The sequence below is a fragment of the Olea europaea genome, unplaced genomic scaffold (genome assembly GCF_002742605.1).
Source record: "Olea europaea var. sylvestris unplaced genomic scaffold, O_europaea_v1 scaffold1823, whole genome shotgun sequence".
Lineage (NCBI taxonomy): Eukaryota > Viridiplantae > Streptophyta > Magnoliopsida > Lamiales > Oleaceae > Olea > Olea europaea.
The window spans coordinates 149,699-157,885 of NW_019235990.1; positions in this window are offsets into that span (position 1 = coordinate 149,699).

An 8,187-nucleotide genomic window follows, 5' to 3' on the forward strand; every position below is an offset into this window, starting at 1 on the left:
ACATGACAGAGGAAAGTCCAAATCAAAGAGCCATCGGAGTTAATCTCAAAGAAGCACTATTGAATGTGGTAGTAGCTAATGAAAAATACAAAGCTCATGGGTGAATATATGGTCCACCGATTGTGGAAAGCCCGTCTAGCATAGTATATCCAACATTTGGTCGGGCAAACTTTCACCCGAGGATTGCTGTTATCAACATGTTCCAAAACGTGCTACAATTTTTTGGGAGAGTTATGGAGAATCAACGCATATATATCAAGATTTTTAGACATGTGTGTAACTATCGAGTATCCAGGGGTGTCTATTGAGGCAATTAGACTGAGGTTTTCCCATACACATTAAGAGATTCGAGAAGGAAATGGTTAGATACTTTTCCACATCAAAGCATCACTTTTTGGAATAGCTTGATTCGGATGTTTCTAAGCAAATATTTCCCATCGAAGAAGATTGCAAAACTGAAGGATGAGATTACCACATTCCAACAATTAAACTCTGAATGTTATTTAGAGGCTTGGGAGCGATACAAGAGTCTACTCCGTAGAAGTAGCTTCAAGTACAATACTTCTACACTGGTCTGAATTTGATAAATAGGGTTAATGTAGACTCTACATCCGATGGTTCTATCACAAAAAGGAACAGCAAATCAGGTCTACCAAATCATGGAGGACTTGGCATTTCACTAGTGCACTTTGACCTACTGAAAGAGCAAGTTGGAAGAAGGCTATCAGAGAATATGAAGTTGATTCTTTGATAGTAATATCAGCTCAGTTGGCATCATCGGTGCAAAAGTTGGAACAGATTAATGCAATTCAAACAACCGAATCGAAATACAAACATTGTGGCATACACATGAATTCTTAAAAATGGACACGATATGTTTAGAAAAAGGGGATCCATGACTATGATTTCGTATTCAATTGGCTTAAGTACAATTTGAAGCGAAAATGTAATTTAACATATGAAGATAATACAATTATGCGCTACTACAATTTTTTTTTATACATTAGACTTGCATTGCACATATATTACATGATTGAAATAATTTCTTCTTAAATAACTACGACAATATAATAGATGAACCTCATTATAACGGCTTAATACTCATTGAAAAACATCGTTTCGGGACCGTTACTACTAGAGTCTCTTCGACGTCTCTCACTATTCATATGATCCTATGGGAGATGTATTGGTATCAACAACCATGGTAGAAGTTTCAGCAAGCAGGTTTTGATACTTTGGACTCAGACTACGGTTTTGTGGTAGTGATAAATTGGTAATAACAATTGAAAATATGAATCAAATGGTTGATTTGTGTGATATTGTGTTGATTGAACTTTATAGAAGATGTGTAGAAGATCAATTTGATGTTTAGGTTTTAGAGGTAGAAGACGAAGAAGCGACAAAAATATCATTTGATTTGTCGATCCTTAAAAAACAAAATAAGCAAAGTTCAATATTTGAGTGACAATTGGGAAATTTATAAAAGTTACAATCCCTGAGTTTTTCTTGTGAATTATTCTAAAGAGATACGATTTGGGAGTAGGGTTTTGGTTCGGAATACGAATAGACTTATTTTTAGGGATTTGTTGCTCAATTTGTCAAGTTAATAGAATATTTGTTGGGTCATAAATTAAGGACGTGTTTGTTGGGTCATAAATTAAGGGTGCATTTGTTGGGTTAAATCTAACATCATAAATTATAGTTGTATTATTTGGTTAACTTTTGACATTTCCATTTTACTATAGAAAAATAGTATTTATAGTTAAAAGAGAAAAAGAAAAAGAAAAGTATAATCTAAATATTTATTTAAAAATAGATATGTGGCATAATTTTCTCCATGATCTATTCTAGAAGGGCAACTTACAAAAACACCCTCAAAATGAGGGACCTTTTGAAAAATCATATGAAATGTTTTTCGGAAAAACAAAATACTGTATGATATTAAAAAGTGACACAATATCACCTTTAAAAAAAATTGTCACTTTTTTTTTAATAAAAAAGTGACATAATGTTACTTTTAAAAATTAAGCATCACTTTTTTATTTAAAAAAATAACATACAATATCACTTTTAATAAAAAGTAATGTTTGTTACTAAAAAAAGTTATAAAAAATGACTGAAAAAATGGCAAATAATTTATTACTTGTTCACCCTCCTGTCCACTTACGGGAAATCAAAGGTCAAGTTTTTGGGCCGTTGTGGGAACTATTGTTTTTTATAAGTTTTAGTTAATTTAAGCTTTTAATCTGAATTGTTCATTTTTTTTCAGTTTAGTTTATTATATTAAAAAATTTTACAGTATTTTTCACTTCCTTTTTCAAGACCTTGTATGCGACATTCGAGATTCAGTGATCTTGCTCAATTTTACCCCAAGATCGAATGAATAGTCTACCTTCGAAGAAGCCAATAGTTGCAAATACACTAAAAATAGAAAGACGAAGACATGACAGAGGAAAGTCCAAATCAAAGAGCCATCGGAGTTAATCTCAAAGAAGCACTATTGAATGTGGTAGTAGCTAATGAAAAATACAAAGCTCATGGGTGAATATATGGTCCACCGATTGTGGAAAGCCCGTCTAGCATAGTATATCCAACATTTGGTCGGGCAAACTTTCACCCGAGGATTGCTGTTATCAACATGTTCCAAAACGTGCTACAATTTTTTGGGAGAGTTATGGAGAATCAACGCATATATATCAAGATTTTTAGACATGTGTGTAACTATCGAGTATCCAGGGGTGTCTATTGAGGCAATTAGACTGAGGTTTTCCCATACACATTAAGAGATTCGAGAAGGAAATGGTTAGATACTTTTCCACATCAAAGCATCACTTTTTGGAATAGCTTGATTCGGATGTTTCTAAGCAAATATTTCCCATCGAAGAAGATTGCAAAACTGAAGGATGAGATTACCACATTCCAACAATTAAACTCTGAATGTTATTTAGAGGCTTGGGAGCGATACAAGAGTCTACTCCGTAGAAGTAGCTTCAAGTACAATACTTCTACACTGGTCTGAATTTGATAAATAGGGTTAATGTAGACTCTACATCCGATGGTTCTATCACAAAAAGGAACAGCAAATCAGGTCTACCAAATCATGGAGGACTTGGCATTTCACTAGTGCACTTTGACCTACTGAAAGAGCAAGTTGGAAGAAGGCTATCAGAGAATATGAAGTTGATTCTTTGATAGTAATATCAGCTCAGTTGGCATCATCGGTGCAAAAGTTGGAACAGATTAATGCAATTCAAACAACCGAATCGAAATACAAACATTGTGGCATACACATGAATTCTTAAAAATGGACACGATATGTTTAGAAAAAGGGGATCCATGACTATGATTTCGTATTCAATTGGCTTAAGTACAATTTGAAGCGAAAATGTAATTTAACATATGAAGATAATACAATTATGCGCTACTACAATTTTTTTTTATACATTAGACTTGTATTGCACATATATTACATGATTGAAATAATTTCTTCTTAAATAACTACGACAATATAATAGATGAACCTCATTATAACGGCTTAATACTCATTGAAAAACATCGTTTCGGGACCGTTACTACTAGAGTCTCTTCGACGTCTCTCACTATTCATATGATCCTATGGGAGATGTATTGGTATCAACAACCATGGTAGAAGTTTCAGCAAGCAGGTTTTGATACTTTGGACTCAGACTACGGTTTTGTGGTAGTGATAAATTGGTAATAACAATTGAAAATATGAATCAAATGGTTGATTTGTGTGATATTGTGTTGATTGAACTTTATAGAAGATGTGTAGAAGATCAATTTGATGTTTAGGTTTTAGAGGTAGAAGACGAAGAAGCGACAAAAATATCATTTGATTTGTCGATCCTTAAAAAACAAAATAAGCAAAGTTCAATATTTGAGTGACAATTGGGAAATTTATAAAAGTTACAATCCCTGAGTTTTTCTTGTGAATTATTCTAAAGAGATACGATTTGGGAGTAGGGTTTTGGTTCGGAATACGAATAGACTTATTTTTAGGGATTTGTTGCTCAATTTGTCAAGTTAATAGAATATTTGTTGGGTCATAAATTAAGGACGTGTTTGTTGGGTCATAAATTAAGGGTGCATTTGTTGGGTTAAATCTAACATCATAAATTATAGTTGTATTATTTGGTTAACTTTTGACATTTCCATTTTACTATAGAAAAATAGTATTTATAGTTAAAAGAGAAAAAGAAAAAGAAAAGTATAATCTAAATATTTATTTAAAAATAGATATGTGGCATAATTTTCTCCATGATCTATTCTAGAAGGGCAACTTACAAAAACACCCTCAAAATGAGGGACCTTTTGAAAAATCATATGAAATGTTTTTCGGAAAAACAAAATACTGTATGATATTAAAAAGTGACACAATATCACCTTTAAAAAAAATTGTCACTTTTTTTTTAATAAAAAAGTGACATAATGTTACTTTTAAAAATTAAGCATCACTTTTTTATTTAAAAAAATAACATACAATATCACTTTTAATAAAAAGTAATGTTTGTTACTAAAAAAAGTTATAAAAAATGACTGAAAAAATGGCAAACACTAAAAAAAAGTGGCAAATACTAAAAAAAGTGACAAAATTCAAAAAAGCGACAATTTGTTCTTTAAAAAGTGACACAATTTAAAAAAGTCACACAAATTATTAAAAAAAAAAAACAAGTGACAATAAAAAAAAAGTGACATTTTGTCACTTTTTCTTAGAATAAGTATTTTTTTTTCTTTTAATTCTGTATTGACGTTATCCCTTTTAACTTATTTATGGGCTATATTTCTACACTTGTTGGGTGACATTTTTGTTATCATTTGAAGTATTTACGACAAATTTTGAAATTTATCTCTCGAATTTGAAAGTCGATAAATGACGAGTTCATAATAACAAGTCAAAAATGGTCATAAGAAATGGACTTAATAATTATGGTTTAATTTGCGTTCAATATTCACACGAGATAATTTTAGACATTTAGACTTCATCCATAACATATTTATCATGACCTTATTACAAGCTTTCTAATAGATTTTGAATCGGTCAAAATGGATAATCACTACGTAAAATGTTTGCCACTTATTACAGTTGATAAACAAAAATATAGTGCTCCCACAAACATACAAAATAAAAAATAGGTACATCATTCACATTGAACACCGGCCAAACAATATCTCAGAAATACAACATGAAAACCTAATTCACTCACCTAAGCAAATCCCAATATTTTGATCACCTGGTTTCATCCTCGACGTTACAAAAACCAACAGTCAAATCTAAAGTTTCTTAAATTTCGCAACTAGGGTTCCCCCTTCTTCAGCTGGATCCTCAAACTTTTGAGAACTGCATTGCCGTCAGGGGGAGGGGGATTAGAAAAAAGAAACATCAGAACTCAAAGGAGAGAATTGGTGGAGAAAGAGAGACCTCATTGATTGCCTTGCATATAATTATTTGTTTTCCTATTAAATAGTTAGGTTACATGTCGAGAAGAAGATGAAGTGTTAGACGGAGTAGAAGGGAGGAAGGTGTCAACTGCGTTGATTTTTTACGGAATTGCCTCTATCTTCGTCACTAAGGATTAGGATTTCGATGTTCATGTAAATGACTCCTTTTCATCAATTTTCAGTGTTTATATGCGTATTATTTACTGTTAATCAAAAGGATTGCTAAGATTTTTTTAATTAAGTGTATTATTCAATTTTGTTGCATTTGGGAAGTATTGAACCTAATAAGTGTCATGATGGTAAAGTAGTCAATATGTTTAAGGAAGGTAGCTGGTTCAAATCACCTTCCACACATTTGTTTTGGTAAAAATTGTTGAAATACAAAAATTATAAAAAATATTGCTCTTGAAAAATTTTGAACACAGGACTTTCAATTTAATAGTGGAAGGGCTAACCAATTGAGCTATCAGAGATTTTTATTATTAATATGAATTATCAAATATATAATCTAAAAGATCTATCTATTATCAGCCAAAAAAAAAAAAAATCTCCCCTACGAATCTAGCTAGGGCACCACTACCTAGATCCACCACTGGAGATGTATTTATATCAACAGCCATGGTGAAAGTTTTAAAAAGCAGGTTTTGATATTTTCGACTCATACTAGGGTTTTGTAGTAGCAATAAATTGGTAATAACAATTGAAAATATGAATCAAATGGTTGATTTGTGTGATACTGTGTTGAGTAGACTTTACAGAAGATGTATAGACGATCAATTTGATGTTTAGGTTTCAGAGGTAGAAGAAGCGACAAAAATTGGAACAAAAAAATCATTTGATTCGTCGATCCTTAGAAAACGAAATAAACAAAGTTCAATCTTTGAGTGACAATAGGGAAATTTATAGAAAGTTACAATCCCCTGAGGTTTTCTTGTGGATGATTGTGACACCAGAGTCCTAAAACCCAAGAGCCATAAAAGATAATATATATAAAAGAGAATTTATTTAAAATTCATTTCATAAATTGAGAAAGTCAACTTAAAAAAAATAAAAATAAAAAAACCAACAAAAACAACTTGTTCATGATATTTAAAATAATCAATTCGGAAGGAAAATTCATAAAACTTCAAAAATTATTTCCACCACCACGACCGAGTCCAAATTCCAATCTTCCCAATGCTTAGTTACCTGAAAGGGGAAAATGTAAGGGTGAGAAAATCTCAACAAGCATATATGTGTTCATAAGTTTCTAATCATATAACTTTTAGAATCATAGAACTTGCATAAAGGAGACACGAAACTATACCGAACTTAGGTGATATGAGTTTTATGTGCGTAGCGCTACTAGAACTCCTGTTCGAAACTTAGAACATACATATGGACCCATAAACATATTTCCAAAGGTGCAGCTAACAACCCGTATATACTTACCGTTGTGTGGGGAAATACAAAGGCAATCAAAGAAATTGGCTTGCTAGGTTTCCACTCCAAAGTTTTCTTGAATAGTGTGAGTATTTAAGATTTTTGTAATGTGAAATATGTTTGTGTGTAAGACGGGTTGTGAGAGAGAAGACAAAAGGTGAGGTGTGAATTTCTAGAAAATCATGCACCTATTTATATTATACTGATGATGCATGGGATAAATCTAATAATTTATTTAAGTAACTTTTAATACTTAAAGATAATCTTAATATCTAACAAAATCTGTGATAATGTTGAATATTAAAAATAATCATAATATGCAACATAATTTGTGATAGTGTTGAATAATTAAAAATAATCATAATATCTAATAGAATTTGTGATAATATTGAATGATTAAAAATAATCATAACATCTAATAAAATTTGGATAATGTTGAATACTTGAAAATAATCATAATATCTAACAGAATCCGTTATAATGTTGAATATTTAAAAATAATCATAATATCTAACCGAATTTTTTAATTTAAAATTATCAAAATATCTTAGAGATTCTATCACTTTGAGATTCAAATATTTGTGCTAATCCCTAAAATATTATACATTATTCAATTAGGTCCCTAGAATATACTTTCATCCTCGAAATTTATTTCAACTGTCGTCAATAAAAAGTTGAGGATACTTAGATTGTATTTCCCCTTTTCGTTTTGAAGTGCCTTCTTCTACTGAATGATGTTGCCATAACACTTCAACGTGGTATTTCTTTGTTGCGAAGCTTCTATACTTTCTGAGCTATGATGCATATTGGTACTTCTTCGTAACTCAAATTCGGCTGAATATCTAATGGTTGGTTTCTGATCACATGAGTTGGGTCTACATACTTTTTGAGCATTGATAGAAGAAAGACATCGTGTACTGTTGAAAGCTTTGGTGGCAAAGCTAATTGGTATGCAACATTTCCAATTTTCTTTAAAATTTCAAAATGACCAATGTACCTTGGTCTTAGCTTACCCTTCTTGCCAAAGCATAATACTCCTTTCATCGGTGCAACTTTGAGGAATATCTTGTCACCTATTATAAATTCTAGACTTTTCTTCTTTTATCTGTAAAACTCTTCTGTCTATCCTAAGCCATTTTCATGCTAGCTCGAATTTTCTCAATAGCTCGCACTGCCTGGTCAATGATCTCTGGTCCCAAAATTTTTCGCTCCCGACCTCATCCCAATGAATTAGCGATCTACAGTTCCTCCCATACAATACCTCATATGGTGCCATGCCAATAGAGACGTGATAGCTGTTGTTGT